This window comes from Mirounga angustirostris, unplaced genomic scaffold (assembly GCF_029215605.1).
Source record: "Mirounga angustirostris isolate CCGP_5_RB_7025 unplaced genomic scaffold, mMirAng1.0.hap1 SCAF_4, whole genome shotgun sequence".
NCBI lineage: Eukaryota > Metazoa > Chordata > Mammalia > Carnivora > Phocidae > Mirounga > Mirounga angustirostris.
The window spans coordinates 28,391,280-28,411,154 of record NW_026991712.1 but is presented as its reverse complement, the minus strand read 5'-3'; positions in this window follow the sequence as shown (position 1 = coordinate 28,411,154).

Here is a 19,875-nt window from a genome sequence, read left to right as displayed (position 1 = left end):
TAAGATATAATAAATTTTGGTGAATAAATGAGTCAGTTAATTAAAGAGAGAATTGAGTGGGACAACATGTGAAAACAGCTTGCAAATTATAAAATGCTGTCCTAATAAGAGATTACTATTTTTTTTAGGATTTTATTTATTTATTTATTTTAGAGAGGTAGTGGGGGGAAGAGAGAAAGAGAGTGTGCATGTGCAAGCAGGGGAGGGGCAGATGAGGAGGGAGAGGGACTCTAGAGGAGACTCCACACTGAGCGTGGAGCCCATTGCGGGGCTTGATCCCAGAATCCTGAGATCATGACCTGAGCCGAAACCAAGATTTGGATCCTCAATTGACTGAGCCACCCAGGTACCCCTATTATTTTTGATGTTGAGTAAATTAAAAAATGTTTGAAATGTGACTACAGTCAGAAAGTATAAGATCATTAGTGTGAATTTCCAAAAAGTGAACAAACTCAGGTGACCAGCCCCCAAATAAAAACACCCCAACATCTCAGGAGCCCCTTTATGCTCACTTCCAGTCACTATCTCTCTCCCCAGACGTAACTACTATCCTGACTTCTAACACTGTTGATGCACTTTGCCTGTTTATGCATTTCATAAAATTGAATTATACAGATTATATTCACTTTGTACCTTACTTTGGCTCAACATTGTGAGATGCATTCATATTTTGGGAGGTAGCAATAGTTTTTGCATTCCTGTTGCTATATAGTATCCCTTTGTGTGAATATATTTTAGTTTATTTAGCCTTTCTACTGCTGAGGGACTTGGTTGTTTCCGGTTTTTGACTAGTATGAATAGTAGAATAATATTCTACATGTCTTATGGTGCAGATACGTACATATTTCTTTTGAATGTAGTGTACCTAGAAGAGGAACTGCCTCTGGGTATAGATATATTCAGCTTTAGCTGATGCTGCCAAACCACCTGTCAAAGAATTTATACCTAGTTACACAGCCATCGGCAGCATAGGAGAATTCCAGTTGCTCTTCATCCTAGACAAGACTTGATATTGTCTGGCTTGCTCATGTTAGCCATTATGGTGGGTGTCTGGTGTCTGGTATTACACTGTGTTTAATTTACATTCCTGTGATGACTAATGAAAACAAAGACCCTTTTTTAATTTGTCATTTGGATATTCTCTTTTATGAAGTGCCTGTCCAAGATTTTGCACATTTTTAATGGGGTTTCCTTCTTTAAAAAAAGCCTGTAATCGTTCTTTGTATACTCTCGTTATGTGTTCTTTGTCAGGTATAGGTATTTCAAATGTCTTGTGGGTGAACAGTTTTAACCTGCATTTCATTCAGAGTGACTATCACCAATGACTGGTGGTTGTCAACTTGATCTACAATAAAATCCTTTGAGTAGATTTCACAAGATATCAGCAGTAGAGCCTCATTCTTGAACAACTGAATCAGCATCTCTGGGGGTGGAGACTGGCTCTACAGATTCTTCATCTTCTACATATTCTTCATCTCCAGTGCCTAGTAAACAATATTCTTGATATTAAAACAGATACTTAAGATTTAATCTTCAGTTCAAGATGCATTCTTTTGCAAACTACATACAGTATAACTTGAATGCATTTTTTCACATGATTAAAGTAGATTACATCATTTATACAACTTGATAAATAGGGAAAAATAAAAATTTATCTTTGCATGTTTGCTCTGTATACTTGATTATAATAAAACAAACTTTCTAACAGAATGTTTAATAATATCCTCATATAAAATGGAAGTCATTTAAAATTACTTATTCCTCATTAAGTGATGTCATGATTTAAAACATTTTTAAGGGGGATCATACAATTTTATATTTTAGCAAGGAAGGTTTGTGGTACAAAATCAGATGTTTCTCTGGAGGGGGAAATGGGTAGAAATAAAAATGAAACAAGAGGAAACCGGAGAGGGAGACAAACCATAAGAGACTATTAATCTTAGGAAACAAACTGAGGGTTGCTGGAGCGGAGGGGGATGAGGGATGGGGTAACTGGGTGATGGACATTGGGGAGGGTATGTGTTGTAATGAGCACTGGGTATTATATAAGACTGATGAATCACAGACTTGTACCCCTGAAACAAATAATACATTATATTTTTAATATGAAAAAAATAGAAAAAAAGTCTATAGGTTGTGGCTCATGATTAAGAACTTGGGGAGGGAGCTGCCCAGCAATGCAAAGGATTCCTTTCAGGAGACCTTGAATGACCCAGTATGAAGAGTAATCCCATGGAGTTTGAATTTCCACTTGAATGGAAATTTCCACAGTGGGTCAGATTAGATGACTTTTAACAATGCATTGCAGCTTCATATTCTATATATTTTTGCAACGTAAGGCACTTGATATGGCGCAGACACAAGTCTTCCCAACCCTATTCCTCTTGATACTCTTGCTGTGGATGCAGAGGCACACACTGATCTCAGGGTTTTGGAAGTCACCCTTTGTGGGAGTTTTCACCAAAAAATACCTAACCGTTATTGACTTAGCAGAGAGGTTCTTATTAGACTTCTTCCTTGTGCATTTATTTTTGCTCTATATTTTTAGGGACCTCCCTCAGCTAGATTCAAGATGTTCTGTGAAATGGAAATGTAGCTGGATGGAAAGCAAGATTGACAGTGAGAATCCTCAATCTGCCATTTATGAAGGATAATTTGTTCAACATTAAATATAAAAAGCTCTGCCTGATGGTTGCATTATAACCAGTGGGGTGTCTTGTCAACCAACGTGCTGGGAAACAGGTTTATACAACTCACTCTTTTCAGTAATTATTGCCTTTTAAGAGAGAGCGGCCAAGCATGTTAAATGAGACTTAGTTCATAATTGTCAGATATTAGTATAATGGATTCAACTAAAAGGATTTTAGACATTTGGGCCAATTTGGCCCTCTGTTCTAGAAGCCGCACGTGGCATGGTATGAACCAGCCTCTTGAAATTGGAGAGAGGATGATGTGAGTGACTGAATGCCTGGCTTTCATTTTGAACATTTCCTGACTCATTTGCCACCCAACCCCACATCACTGCATTGAAGCAAGCCTACCTCTAACAAACAGAAACATATGGAGGAAGTTACTGATTCCAGGGTGCACTAGAACCAGAGCTTAATGCTCAGGCTGAAAACCCACAATCAAAAATATTTTCATTTGGCTTCTTGGCTTGCATTTCCAAGTGTTATATGAGATTTGTTAGGCAGTTTTTAGTCTTATGTTAGGAAGTGAGCTGTTCCCGAATTCCCAGGATGTGTCCTGAACTACAGCATATTGTGCCAGTCCTTAGGCTTGTAAACGTTTTGGTATGAAAAAAACCATGACATTTCAATTTACTTTTTTTTTTCAGTCTCTAATATATAGGGTGTGCACCCACAACAGGGAGATCACACCAGTTCTGGTGGTAACTCAATCAGTATGTCAAGGTTGGGCCTCAGTTTTCACACTTTGGCGGGGTTGTCATGTTACTTACAGAGTTAGGAACCATGTGAAGAGCTCTTGTAATACCGTGTCAGGAACATTTTGGGGGATTCCAGGGAAGACACATTATTTTGATAAACACATATCTAAGACCTGTGACCTTCAAGCACTTAGCGGTCTCTGACCTAACCTCAAAGAACATTTTGTTGGGGACAGACCCTCCCTGGTGTGAATATTCATTTTAGAATATCCTTCGGTTATAGTTGTGTCTGGAAATCCTTGAATTTATGATAAAATTTTATTCCACATCCATGTCCAGATCTAATCATAGACCAACCACATTCCCTGCCCCCCGATCTTTTGAAAAGTACTCATTAGTTTACACAGGTAACACATGAATGCATTCCTGTGGGAATATTCCTAACATTGAAGAACTGTGTTCATGATTAAAGAGTTGATCTCTTTTCACTCTTGCCTCTAATCCCACTGACACCCTAGAAATAGTTACCATTAATAGCAGAGTATAATTTTCTGTTTCTTTTAATGCATTTACATTCATATGTAAAGAAAATATACAAGTATATACATTAGCAAATATTAAAGGAATCACAAAGTACACGTTTTTGTGCTATTTGCCTTTTCATTAAAAAAATATAAATTAATCGTGTTTAAACCAGAAATCATCATGATTTGGGAATGCGTCCCTGTTTACAAACCCAGAGTTGGGGTTTTCCAAAGGCCTCCCTCACTTGTGGCCCCGACTATACTATTTCCTTTCACTACCCACCCCCACCCCCGCCATTGTCCTTCCCATTGTCTCACATTCCAGCTGCATCGAGGGAAAACGTTCCATTCAGTGCCTTCAGATTAAAATATACCTAAGATTTTTGAGCCAACAGAGTGAGAAAATGGAAAGACTAACAAAGATTCTAATTAGAGCTAAACAGTATACATAGATAGGCTGCTTAGGCAGCAATAGAATATTTCTCCTAGCCTCAGAGATGGAAATAGGATAATTGCTAAGAAAAATGGGTCCATCCAACCTATTATCCCTTATGTCTGCCAAATTCTAGCAGCTTCCTTAACCCTTCCTTTATGACCACTTGACAACTGAGCAGAAGGCAAGAGCTCTTCCCTGCAACATTGAGCTTGATTGCTTACAATCTTCTGCCCCCAGGGGTTCTTGCGCCCCCCCCCCCCCCCCCCCCCCCCGCCCCACGCCTTGATTAGGAGAAATGGCCCCCTGCTCATCCTGTCAAGGCTCCCCGGCTGCACAGTGAATGAGGGAGAAATCTCATTTTGGAGACAAGCATTTTCTGTGAACTCTATTAAGCAACAAAGCAGCCAGGCTTTCACGGGGGTCACATTTCCAGGATATAATCACCAACTTCTTGGGTGCAATATAAGGCCCCTGCCGGAGTCCACTCTTTCCATGTTCGTCAATGTGATTATTTCACGATAACAGCTTTCTCGAGGGAGTCAGAGATGCTTTCCGCACATTTTAATGAGCCTGTCATCCGGCCTCAATTTTTTTCCCTTACTCTTTATTTCTTTTCTGATTCCTTTCTTTCATGTTGTGAGTCACATGTATTTGGAAGGCAGAGAGGACACAGACATTTTAAATGTCATCCAGCATAGACAAAAATCCATTGTCTTCCCTTCTTGAAATTTAGCAGTATTGCAGGGGTTCTTGGGTTCAGCAGGGTTAAAATATTCTGTATCTGTGTTCTGAGAAAAAATAATGTATAATTAATTAGTCATGGAATTTCAGTATGTTCCTATGTAAAGAATAATCTTATTTTTCATGAAGAATTGAAACATATGTTAAGTACCATTATAGTAAAGAACATTACAACAAATATCCCTGTGTAATAAAAGATTTTAGAGTCCTACCCAAAGACCCAGCAAATTCAAGATTCCATAGTTATGGTTTTACTAGAGTTTATTAAAAGAGCTAGGTGAGACACAGTGGTTTTCATGCTGACACGTTAATTTTTAGGTTTTACTTAACAGCAAATACTGAATTTGGGATACATAAGAATTTGGTTTTTATTTTTAAGAACAGGAAAAAAAAGAATAGATAAAGAGTGGTCAGAATATTTGATTTCATTTCTGTTACTCATACTACTTAATACTTTCTAAACTTATACTTAATTTTCAATATGTTTAATTATTTTTTCCTTCACTAGACTTTGTTTTTTAAAACTAAATCTACCCTGAGATTTTCTGTGAAAGGACAGCAGAATAAGATTTGATTTTATAAATAAATTTACCTTGAGATTTGCTAAGTAACAAGTATGGATCAGAGTATATCTTACTGAATTTCAGCTAGCCATTGATGATTTTTTATTCTAGTTTTTTCAGATGGCTTTTGTTAATGAATGATGTGTGTGACTAATGTTCCCTGTAGCTTTACCTACTTAAATTAATCTGGGTCTTTATCCTTTGTAAACATATGTATGATCTGCTTCAATCAGATTTTCTGAAGACAAAGGCAAGTATTCTCCATCTTTTCTCAGGAGGCTTACAAATGATATGCATTGGACTAATCCAATTGGACTAATATGATTATTTTTGTGTGTATATGCAAAAAGGGCATAGATTGCTCAATAATACATGAGAAAAAAGACGTGATTATTTCCTTGCCAGGTTCGTTGTGTCTGGATCCAGGGGAGAAGGTGTCTGTGGGCCAAGAACCCATGTGGCTGCTAGCTCCAAGACTTTTCCTTAGGAACAGTGTTCTTTCTTCCTCTGGAACCAAGGATACATTCCCCAACTCAGACAAAGAAGATGCACTGGCTCACCTTCACTTACACCGTTTTTCTAGCAGTGATGGGGGGGCTGGTAGGCACAGACTTAGGCTCCCACTTGACCACCAGGGTGACAGAACTGAGGCCTTGGTATCCAGGCCAGTTAGCTGAGGGAAGGACATGCCTTCTGTCTGAGCCTGGGTGTGGGTCCATGAAGTCACCTCTCAAGCACCTCCATGGTGTGTGTCTTGGTCTGTTTGGGCTACTACAATAAAATATCTTAGACTGGGTGGCTTATAAACACAGAAACTTACTTCTCACAGTCCTGGAAGCTAGAGGTCCAAGATCAAGGTGCTGGCATTGTTGCACTCTGTTGAGAGTCTTCTTCCTGATCCATAGCATTTACCTTCTTGCTTTGTCCTCAAATGGTAGAAGACGCTAGGATCTCTGTGGGGTTTCTTATAAGAGTGCTAATTCCATTCAAGAGGGCTCCACCCTCATGACCCAGTCACCTTTCAAAGACCCCACCTCCTAACACCATCACCTTTGGGGGTTAGGATTCAATGTTTGAACTTGGGGGGACACAAATATTCAAACCATAGCAGTGTGCTTCCTTCCTCTGCTCTCCCTTTACTCACTGGTATTCTCAAAGCTCCTGTCTTGGTTCTCCTCTCTTCATGATACATAAATTCCTGGTAATTTCACCAAAGCCAGGTTTTCACCATCTCCTGTTGACTCTGAAAAATATATTATCAGCCTGGATACTCTCCTGAGATCCAGACTCAAATATTCAAAAGTTTTATTGGATATTTTCATTTGAGCATACCATTGGTTCCTCAAAACTATCAGGTCCCAAAATGAACTAATTATCTTTATTCTCAAACATTCTTTTGTGTTTCTTATCTGAGGGAATGATACCACCGAACTGTCCAAAATGGAACAGTAATGTATTCTTTCCTCTTGTTACCTCCCACATACCAGGTCACTAAAATCTATAAATTTATTCTCTTAAATATCTCAGATTTCTCCTCTGTTTTCCCTGACCACCTCCACTACATTAGATCAGTTAGCGGAATTATTATTTTGTGGAGGAGGGAAGTAGTGAGTTGTGTTTTTCATAAATGTGGTACACACTCTATTGGTTGGGTTAGGCACTAAACATATTAACATCCCTGTTCTTCTTCTTCTTTTACAGATTTTGTGAATATAATTTTAAGACTGTAAATTACTTTGAGTAAGACAAGCCATTTACCATTGATGGTATATTCCCTGCATCAGTTTATTGTTCCACATTATATGACATTATATGAAAGTGTTCTTTTATGCACACTCTAACTCTAAATATTATCAGTTTTTAACAATCTGATAGGCAAAATGCTGTACTTCATTCTCTTAAAGTCATATTTTCATGATCATCAATAACTTTCAGTGTTTTCATACATTGGTTAGGCTTTTCTGTTTTTCTGTGAATTAAAACGTGTTTTATGTGAATTACCTATTCTCATGATTTTTTCATGATAATGTAATAAAATTTAAATAATTTCTATTGAGTTGGGGTTGCTCTTTATGTATTAAGCATATGAACTTTTTTGATGGTAAAAGGTTTTCCTTTTACTCTACCACTTGCCTTTTAAGGATGTTTATCTTACCCTTGTCATTCAGAAATATTTTGCATGTAGTTTTTTTTCTTATTGAAGTATAGTTGAAATATGTTGTATTAGTTTCAGGTGTATAGCATACTCGACCTTACTTACACATTACACCATGCTCACCATGACAAATAGTCACCATCTGTCACCACACGGTATTATTTCATTGACTGTATTCCCTTTGCTGTACTTTCTATTCCCGTGACTTGTTTATCTTACAACTGGAATATGGAGTTTGAGTGTGGTCTCCTGGCCTTTTCCTTTATGCCTCCACAGCATTGTCTAACAAATCTCTCTCATGGTCTCCTTGCCTTCCTCTGGCTTCCAAGCTATTCCAGAGCTCTCTTTTACAACACAAATCAGCCTGTACCTTCTCACTTAAAATCCGTCAGTGGATTCCCATTGTCTACATTAATTTTAAAGTGCATATTAATTTTAGTACAGCAAAGTAGGTCTTCTGTGATTTGCTACCTTGCTGCCTCTCTGCCTCACAGGCTTTCATTCATCCCCACCAGCCACATGAACCCACCAGCGCTCACATATACCAAAGGTAGAGCTCATGTCAGGGTCTTTGTACATAGTCCCCTTTTTCTGGAATGCCTTTCCTCTTTCCTTGTCCTCTTAGGGAATTCCCTCGGAGAGAATTCATTTCAGGCTCAAGCACAGTTGATTATTCCTTTCTTTATGCCTCCAAACAGTGTATATTCCTCTTTTGTACCATTTTCCCAGTTTTTGCTGTAACTGTACCTATAATCTTATTTACTTAATAGATTTCTTTCACACATATCCATTCTAAACTTAAATAAAACTATTCAAAAAGGAAATGTTCTATTTCTGCTATAAATGGAGATGCAGTGTTATTTGCAATAGATATGAGAAAAACATAAAAATAAAAATATAACTATTATAAAAATCTAACAATTGCCCATGTAAAATCATCTTGCACATCAGTAACAATACACATGCTACCTTTTGGAGCATGCTGCTCAATTGTACCACTTATCAAATTATCCAAAGATTTATAGACCATAGTACAATTATGGCATATAAAAAAGATATAAATTTAAAAGTGTTTAAACAAATCTTTAAATAATCACATTTATTTCTAGTTATCACCACAGTAAAAAGCATTACTCTTGTGGAAATGGAGTAAGTGTTGGTTGACTATACACTGCCTGAATTCTAAACAGAGTGTGGTGGAAAGCCTTAAAAGTGTTTCTTAGCCCATCTTTCCTATGGCCTTTGTTTTAATTCAGGAGGGAAAGTCTTAAATACAGATAAAAGGAAATGAGATCAGCAGGACAATGAAAACGGGATGTTGGGCCTCAGGGGGGGATGTCGTGCCTCAGCGGGAGATGTCGTTATGGAAAACTCTGTCAGGCTGAATTTGTTAGATTATATGGTAGGATGAATATGAATTTAGAATAAAACACTGAATTATATTTAGATTTGGGAATGGTCAAGGACTATTACTAGGCTAGACTTAATTACATGTGTCATTTGACTTTGTGGCACTCTATATTACAAAAATCTCAAAGGGATCCATTATTTATCTTAAAAGTTTAAATACACAATTCACACGGCTTTTCATTGTTCTCTCTCTTGTTCTTTTCATCGGTAGGTGCTGATTTATACCTTTATTAGAAATGCGGTAGCAATAGTCTACACTTAAATGCTTTTATTATTTGAATTTGTTGAGAATAAGTCAACATAGAAGCTGAATATTTAATCACTGAGAGCTAGACACAAACAAAATTATTATTTAAAACTTTTTGAATTTGTTACACTTTACATCCCAGGATTATGAAGTACCAATTTTTACTAAACGCATAGAAGTGCTGCCAATACAAGAAATTTCAGAGAATAGTAAGCCTTAACTAGTAATGTAAAAATAGAACTTTGTGACCAGTAATGAAAGGGTGTTTATTTCTCTGAAATGTATAATTGTAGTTGTTCCTTCCAAATTACAACCGGATACAAAAACCTCTTTTCATTCAGAAAGGATGTTATTAAGTTTTCCTTAAAAAAAAAAACAAAAACCAAAAAACAAAACCCAAAAGATGAATGCAATAGCTTATTAACATGATTCTATATTTTAATGAGTGAGGTCATACTGTTTAATTCTTTATCCTTTGTACTGATTTTATTACCATTCACCATTCGTGATCTGAGGTTGTTAGAAAGGCATTTAGTTTAGACAGTACTGAATTGCTCTCATGGGTCCATGAGCTTTTGGACTGATAATGGTGTCCTTTTGTTCTATTATTCCATATGTGATTTCAGAGTTTTTCTAGACCTGTAGCTGAAGTTGGAGATACCATGCCAGTGAGATTTCCCTTCCTTCAGTGAAAAGCATCTGACATCCTCAGAAGGGGGCCTTAGACTCTTGTTGAGTCTCCAGTGACTGTGGTGTCATGGAGGTACATAATCCCTGTCCCTCAAATTGTACACAACAGTGTGGTTTTTTTTTTTTTCCTTATGGGTTCCATAGCTTCCAGAAGATTCTTCAAGAGTCCATTAATTTTATTTTATTTTTTAAAGATTTTATTTATTTGACGGAGAGAGACACAGTGAGAGAGGGAACACAAGCAGAGGGAGTGGGAGAGGGAGAAGCAGGCTTCCCACGGAGCAGGGAGCCCGATGTGGGACTCGATCCCAGGACCCTGGGATCATGACCTGAGCCGAAGGCAGACACTTAACGACTGAGCCATCGAGGCGCCCCTCCATTAATTTTAAAACGTTTGAAAACTCCTGTAATACCTCATTTTGTTGTAATTTATAGTCCTAGATTAACTGTCTCCACGTTATATAGACTCTAAATCTTTTTATGGTGATATTGATAAAATTTCTTTTTTAAAACACATTATGGTATAATATATACAATATAATATTTATCACTTTAACCATTTGTAAGTGCATAATTCAGTGGCATTAAATATATTCACAATGTTTTATAACTATCATTACTATCTATATCCAAAACATTTTCATCTTCCTGAATAAAAACTCTGTACCCATTAAACAGTAACTTCTCCACCCCCCAGCCCCTGTTAACTTCCATTATACTTTCTGTCTCTGTGAATTTGCCAGTTCTAGCTAGGCACCTCATATAAAGTGAAATCATGCAATATTTGTCTTTCTGTGTCTGGCGTATTTCACTAAACATGATATTTTTAAGGTCCAGCTATGTTGTAGCATCTATAAAAATTTCATCTTTTTATGGCTGAATAATATCCTATTATGTGTATATACCACATTTTGTAATCCATTCATCCATTGATGGACATTTGGGTTGTTTCCACCTTTTGGCTATTGTGAATAATGCTGCTGTGAACATGGGTGTACAAATATCTGTTCGAGTTTCTGCTTTCAGTTGTTTTGGATTTATTACTAGGAGTGGAATTTCAGGGTAAACCTCTCTGTATTAGATTAAAAATCTAGTTTCTTCTTTTCACCATCAAGAGAGGTTTTTGCCACTGAAGCATTCAAAGTCCATTGTTACTCCCCAGTCAGTTTGCTATATGTAAGTTCTCTGATAGAATCCACCTGGGTGGTCTTCCTGATCACCCCATTGTTGTCTTGTGAAACACTTGGAAACAAAATTCATCAACAAAGAAGATAGTTTCTTTAAAGTTTATAGTTTCCCTTGAGTATAAATTCCATAGATGCTCTTCTCATTCACCATTCATGACACAGAGAACTTATTTCATGAAAAAGATATCCTAGACATATTCCATACAATTTTCAGAATTTATTTTGCAAGTTACTTGGAATGGCACCTGTCACCAATGAACAGGGATGGAAAATAAGGACATGTCATTCCCCTTTGAAAATGATTATTCTGGACACGGTGCTAATTTGCCAACCCTGAAAAAGTCAGTTTTGTTTATAAAGACCTTGACATATCCACAGAACTGAGAATTTTAAGTAAATATCATGCGTTTGTGTTTGCTGGTCCTTGGGGTAATTGCTGAATACAAGTTCCTCCAGGCTTTTTTATCCTTATAAATCGTATAAGACAATGACTTTAGCAAGGTATGGGAGGATAGAAGAAAAAAATTAAATATGGATTTATAGTTGGAGCTCAGATCAAGGGACTCATTTTCATAGAGGTATTTTGTCATTTCTCCTGACCTCATCCTTATGTCCATCAGAGAGGCAATAGAGAGGGAAGGGACATATTCCTTTGAGACTTACAGTTAATTATCCTAAATAATGTGGTAGATGCTGCCCATTAATGGGAATGGAAATCAAGTAATCTCAGGAACCTGTGGTGCCCACATTACTTCTCTCACTCCCTGCTGTCAGATTTGCTCTGGATTATTTCAGATTCTGTGGGTTTGCTTCTAGTCTGGAGAACAATGGGAGCACAGAATTGAAGGTTTTGGAGGTGTTTGTACTTATGTGTTTGAATTCCATCTGTATCTCTGCCAAGTGGATTTCTGGATCCCAGAATTGTTCAGACAGTGAGCAATATGGGCTGATGTTTCAAAGTGCCCCAATTTGGGAGTCAGACCAATTTGGAGCTGGTTTTCAACTGTGCCATTTACAAGCTGCCACTTTAGGTAAATCTCTTAAACATCCTGAGCCTTGGTTTCCTCACTGTAATACATTTTTAATAACACCTTGTGTGATTGTTAAGAGAACCAAATAGAGTAAGGTTTGTATGTTCCTCTCATTATTGAGTGGCTGCTTTGTTCTCATCGCAGTAGTGAGTACTTCACGTGTGTGTCATCCCTTGTTAGAACAATAAGTAGGTGAGTGGCACCTAGGCCTTGAGTTACCATTCAGGCAGATTACTCTAAGAGTTTCTCAACAGCATCAAATCACACCTCACCCCCACCTTCAGTTTACTCTCCAAAATATGTTTGTAGTGACACTTGAAGAAGTTTGATCATATTATTTCCCTTCTTGAAATATGTCGGTATCATCTTATCACCATCAGGACTATGTTTACATACTTCTGGCGAGACTCAAATGTCACTTCTGCTAAACAGCTTCCTGAATACCTTCACATAACATCACTGTAGGCTTACTTACAAAGGTCTGGCTCCCAGTGAACAAGGACTGCCTTTCATTTTCTGTATGAAAACACCAAGTATCAGGGTGCCTGCGTGGCTCAGATGGTTAAGAATCTGTCTTTGGCTCAGGTCATGATCTCCAGGGCCTGGGATCGGGCCTGCATCAGGCTCCCCTCTTCATGCCTCTCCCCTCCACTCATGTTCTGTCTCTCTCAAATGAATAAATAAAATCTTAAAAAAAACAAAACAAAAACAAAAACACCAAGCATCTTTCCTAGCCTTTAGTAGCTCTCAACTACTATTTGCTGAATTGATAAATAAATGCCTGTCAGTCCTTTGAAAGTAATTAGCATGTCATGTCGTCCCATGTCTTCTGTTCTTAACTTTTTCTTCACACGAAACCAGAGACACATATCTAGTTATACTTATTAATATACCTGGGCGGACACAGCTGCCCACAGGATCAGTCCAAGCTTGGCTTATGATTCAGCTGGTAAATTGAACACATGGGTTCATCTCTCTTCCTAAAAAACCCACTGAAATGATGATAGAAAGTACAAAGGGTAATGCAGTCTCACAAATACAGAGACCTGGAGTAGGGATATCAGCAAACCAAAAATTTTAACCAATTTCTGGGATACTAAAAATAGATGGGTTCACATTGCTAGTTAAAGTGGAAAGGAGGGACTCATGGCTCAATATATGTAGAGTGAAACTAGTATAAGGTGAACCAGTTTTTTCCATGATAAATCTGTTAGACTGAGCAGTGGGGAGAGGGGCAGAATCCGATGACCCAGGTCGCTAAGAACTGAGGACCAGCAGCTCCGGTTGGTTTATCCCACCCTCTTCGTCTGCTGCTGTGTGTGCTGTGCTGACCTTTGCCCATTGATTAAAGCCAGATAGGTATTCTCCAAAGAAATAGTACCACTCTTCCTGGGAAGAATAAGGCCTCTCAGATGGGGGAGTAGTGCTTCTGACCAGGATCCTCCTTCTCTATCTTATCCTTAACTCTTTTTTCAGTTTTGTCTCCTGCTGCCCTTCTGTCTCCCCCTCCCCTGGCCCTAGACCTGAATCATACAGAAACATTTGCTGTTTGAATGCTGCTTGTCTTTGTGTCTTTCCCAAATGATTTCCCTGCCTTAATGTTTTATCCAGATTCTCCCCAGTCAACTCCTCATCATTCTTGAAGATTCCACTTCCACATCTGGGAATTCTGGAGTGACTGCATCACTCCAAGCTCTGCCTCTGTGGTCACAATGCCTCTTTCTCCTCAGTGTCAAATCTCCCTCGGCTTCCCTCTTGTAAGGATATATGTGATTTCATGTGGGGCCCACCTGGGTCATCTCCCAATCTCAAAACCCTTAATCCTATCTGCAGAGCCGTACAAGGTAAAAATTATAGCTCCAGGGATTAGGACACAGATATCTCTTTGTGCAGGAAATATTTTTCAGCGCATTAAAGCATACTTTACAGATTTAGAAACAAAGGGATTAAGTTCACTTGCCCAAGTACACACAGGCATTAAGCAGCAGTCTGGATTTGAATTTGCATCTATTTGATCTCAGAGTCTGTCCTTTCTCCTCTTCCTCTATCCCTAAATAATGAGTAACACCTCAAGACATTTGCATTGTTGCTTTACTCAGACTCACATTTAAATGTAAAACCCCTGTGTTCAGAATTCAGAGGGTAGGCCATACCAAGAGAAATCACTGATGACCCAGACACACACTCTAGGTTAGCTCAACACTTGCATTTATTTCCTTCATTGTTGAAGCAGGCAGGGAGGTGATGAGGAGGGAAGGCTGATGGGGGGCACTCCTCGCGCCTCACGGGTATGGGTCAATGTCTCATTACCTTGGCTGCTGCTGGCTATCAGTGGTTGTGTCAGGGGCCTCTGCTAGCAAGATTCTTTCTATCTAAGAGGTTGGAGTCATTTCCTAGTCTGTGTGTTGCAGTTTGCACAGAACCCAATCCAGTGTCCTCCTTCAGAGATGCAGAGAGGGGGATGCCCAGGCTCAGGGATGGTGTGGCAGCCCAGCCTCTATGCTACAATTTGTACTAGGGGACTGAGGACTACAGCTGCAAGGACTATCAGCTCCACTGCATTTTATTTAAATTCCAACAGCTTTTTACATAACTCATTTTTCAGGTATAAATATGGTTTCTCCCTTTCAAAAAGTGTTTGTTAAAAACATTATGCTCAAAACTAAATTTTATATAAAATTTTATATAAAAATATTTATAATATTTCTTAAGAACAAGTGTTTAAATTTAACAAAATGTGGTGAAAACACTCTGCCAAAACAAGTTTTCACTTGAGGGGAGTGCCGAAGTATCTTTGCAAAATATTTAAATTATACAAGTCATAATTGTACACATTCAAACAATACAGATGCAGATAGGGCACTCCTTCCTTAGAGGTAATCACTGTGAATGGTGAATAATTTGGGGTGCATCCTTCCAGTCCTCTGTTTATGCATTTTTACATAAATATCTAATATACTTATTTTTATTTTCAATACATGGAATCATATTTTGACTACTTGCTTTTTAAAATTAACAATGAACTTTAGAGGTGTTTACAGATCTGAACTTACAAAAAGTTGTATAGTATCCCAAAGTGTGTGTATTTAATACCATAATTTATTTACTCCCTTATCGGGCATTTAAATGTTGCTCTTTCTGTTACTAAGACAGTGCTATAAGAAGCATTATTTTACATGTAGCGGGAGTGTTTGTGCAACTATACAATTAGGGGTGGATTTTTAAAATTGGCTTACCCTTTCCATTACACCCAAAATGGAAAGATTGGTACCAAGCCAGATTTGAGTCAGAGAGCTCCTCTGAGAGTTCAAGCGTTAAAGTCTGCAGCCAGAGTTCCTGTTATGACACAGATGACGTCTTCTGGTAACTGTACTTTATCAAGGGTCTCCTTGAGGGATGTCTCAAAGAATTCATCTTCTAATCCTCCTGACGTGCCTATCGCTGCCCTGGAAGCTGACTGTGGTTCTCTTCATGTTACTAGGATAACTTCATATTTCCATTGTTTCCTTTCATGGTGCATCAATTAAGATTTTGTTTGGCTGCAACATAGCCGCCTTGACTGTAGTGACTTTCCCAAATAGGCTCAGTTTGCTTACACAACAAGAAATCGGAAGCCATTGTACACGTGTGACATGACACCTCCATTACACCAGTAGAGCCTGGGCTCCCTCCGTCTTCCTGCTCCGCCATGCTTTGCATGTCTCTTATCCCCATGGCTGCAAAGTAGCTGCTCTGCCTCTAGACGTCGTATCTGCGTCCTGTACTAGGACATGGGAAAGGCTGTGGGCAAAGGACAAGGACAAAAACTGTATGCCAGCTGAGGCTGTCCCTTTTTAAAGAGCTTTCCCAGAAGCCCCAACCAGTGACCTCTGCTTACGTCTCACTTTCCAGAACTGAGACGGTTGTGCTGCTTGCAAAGTTTCAGGGGAGATGAGCGTATTTAACAGGGTTCTTTGTGACCAAACTGTGTATTTGGTTAATAAGAACCAAAGGGATGGGGTGGCTGCGTGATAGACACTGGGGAGGGTATGTGCTATGGTGAGCGCTGTGAATTGTGTAAGACTGTTGAATCACAGACCTGCACCTCTGAAACAAATAATACATTATATGTTAAAAAAAAAAAAAAAAGAAGAGGGGCGCCTGGGTGGCTCAGTTGGTTAAGCCACTGCCTTCGGCTCAGGTCATGATCCTGGAGTCCCGGGATCGAGTCCTGCATCGGGCCCCCCGCTTGGCGGGGAGCCTGCTTCTCCCTCTGACCCTCCCCCCTCTCATGTGCTTTCTCTCTCTCATTCAATAAATAAATAAAATCTTTAAAAAGAAGATAGCAGGAGGGGAAGAATGAAGGGGGGGCAATCGGAGGGGGAGACGAACCATGAGAGACTATGGACTCTGAGAAACAAACTGAGGGTTTTAGAGGGGAGGGAGGTGGGGGGATGGGTTAGCCTGGTGATGGGTATTAAAGAGGGCACATATTGAATGGAGCACTGGGTGTTATATGCAAACAATGAATCATGGAACATTACATCAAAAACTAATGATGTAATGTATGGTGATTAACATAACATAAAAAACAAAGAATGGAGGGAAGAATGGAGATTGGGTAGAAACTACTGGTTTCTGCCATACTTGGCAATTCAGGTGAAAATGTCTCAAAGAAAGCTCTAAAGATATGGAATAGTCGCCACTGATTCTGTTATAAGTAAAAGCATGAAAAGGCATGGCATATATAACACTGTAACAATCACATTGCAAATAAGAAGTTACCTGTCTTACCTTCCTAAATAAAAGAATGGTTTTCATTTTGCTAGACTTTATTCTGGTCCCACTGAATATGCACTTGTGATTTTTTTTGTTACATACCTTCTACATACATACCATCTAGAATAAATTAAATTTAATATTCTTTGCCTTTTCACTTAATATAAGTATTTTAATACTTTGCTGTCCAATTTTCTAAATATTCATTTAAAGAGCTGCAGTAGATGCCACCATTTTGATATTTATTTATTATTTATTTAAATTTACAATGTTATACATTTAGATTTTTTCAATTTTTAGAAGATAATGTAGAAAATGTTATAAGGACTTTTTTTTGTATATTGCTTTTATTTCTTTAGGACTCATGCTTTATGGACACATGTCAATAAAATGAATTATGGGTTGAAGCCTATGAGCATTTTTGTGGTTGTTGGGAAAGGAACCATGCTATTTTTGGGAAAAGTTTTTACCAATTTATATTCCCATCATCACTGCATCTGTGTATCCCTTTTAACACATTAAATAAAAAGAATAAAAGAAGGAGAAACAAAGAAGGGGAAAAAAAAAAAAAAAGCAGGAGAGTTATCCAGGATTGAATCAGCCCTGCCCTCTTGTGGTAAATCTTAAAACTTCAGAGCAGGCTTTTTCTTTGTCAAGGGCTTGTTTTTAGAATGTTGTGTCTAATGCTGTTGTCAGCCACTGATCTTTTCAAATAGAAAGTGGGGACCTCAGTATTAGTCTTACAGACTCAAAGAATAGGAATGATTTGGGCTTGAAATCCACAACATTGCCAAAGAAATGACCTACAACAGATCTGTATATTCTTGTATATGTAAATTCAGGTACTTGCAGGTAAATTCTTGTTCTGGGGATTAGGAATTGGTGGTATTGCTTGGGAATCAGTCTTCTGAAGGGGCCAGTCCTTAAATGATGATTTAAAGGAGAGGGGAATATTTGGTTGAAGACTGATACATATATATGATATATATATACACATATGATATACATATCACATATATGATTTAATACCATAATTTACTTACTTTATGTGATATATATACATATCATATGTGTGTGTGTGTATATATATATGATATACGATATACATATCATGTACGTATATGATGAGAGAAGAAGAGAGAGAGAGAAATAGCCAGAGGAAACAATAAAGATTGTCTAGCCTAATAATTTTATTTTGCAAGTGAAGAGACTGAGAATCAGAGCAATTATGTGGCTTTCACAAATAAAAACTCCAATAAATAACACAGAGCCTGTAGTTACACTTCTAGCCCTGGCTTTTGCTACTGGCCTCCATGGTCTTTCCGTTAGATTTCTTCTTAAAAAGTGTGAGCACCAAATGAGATAATACACAGGAAGTGCTTTGAGAAATATTCAGTACAAATACAAGGAAGCAGAATTATTAGATGATATAGCAGAGAAGCTATAGCAGAGTGTGATTTATATCTGTGGCATAATTGGTCTGCTTAAAATCACTGAAATGGCAGAACTCAAAAGACTCTTAAAAAATTCATTTTGGTCCACTCAACTTACTGGTGGAATAAATGCATCTGAACTAATACACATGTAGTACTTAGCATAGTGCTGGAGCATAGCATTGGTCTAAAACTGTTAAATAATAATCATTACCACTATATGCTTGACCTGTCCCAAGTGTTTTATGTATATTAATTTTTTCAGTGTTTTATGTATATTAATTCTTTCAGTCGTCACAACCACCGTATGAAGTATATTCTATTTTTAATCCCATCTTATGAAGAACCTGAGGCCTGGAGAGGTTAAGTAACCTGCTGTGATCACACAGCTTTAAGTGGCAGATCCAGGATTTGACTACAGGCAACTTTACTGTCTCCCTAAACTACCTTTAATGACATCTAGTGCTCAGGCGAGAAGCCCATTTTCTGGCTACTGTATAACACACTGTATCTTCTCTGTTTTGCTTGATTGTATCTTATGCTGGAAAACATGAGATCTCCTCAGATCTCTTTAGACAGGTAACAATGTAACTTTATTCAGAGACTATGACCCCAGTAAGGAACTAAGAGATAACTGTAGCAGGAGCACCTGAGAGCAGGAGGATCCAGGTGAGATGAAATGTAGGTAATGGACAGATCATACAAAGCTTTTTTGGATCTGTGAATGGTTTTGATCCTTCTCCCAAGATCAGTGGGGAATGGTTAAAGGGCTTCAAGCTGATGTGTGTGGAGGGTGGGGAGGGGGGATGTTTTAATCTTGCAACAGTCTGAAGAAGGATTGAAAAGAAACATCAGTGAGAGTGTGGTTAGGAGGTGCCCTTTCAGTACTGGATGGGGAGATAATGTTTTGAATCGAAATAGAGGCAAGGCAAAAAAAGCAAGTGGATTTAGTAGATATTTAGGAGGTAAACTCGACAAAATTTGGTAATGGATCAGATATGGCAGATGACAGAAGGAGATTGTCAAGGAAGCTTCAAATTTCTTGTGCAGTTCAATAGATGGTGTCATTGAAATAATGAATATTGTGAGGATGGGGAATGGGGTGGCAGAGCTCCTTTTTGGACTTCAAATGTTAAATCCAAGGAGGTATTTGGGTTCATGAAACTATAGTTTAAAAGAGATAGCAGGGAATAAAAACTTCAGCATCAGTGAAGTACAAATGGTCATAGACGAGATTGCCTAGGGAGAGAATGTATAGTAAGAAGAGGGTCTGGATGGGTCTGGAAGAACTCTACTATTTAATGGCCAGAAA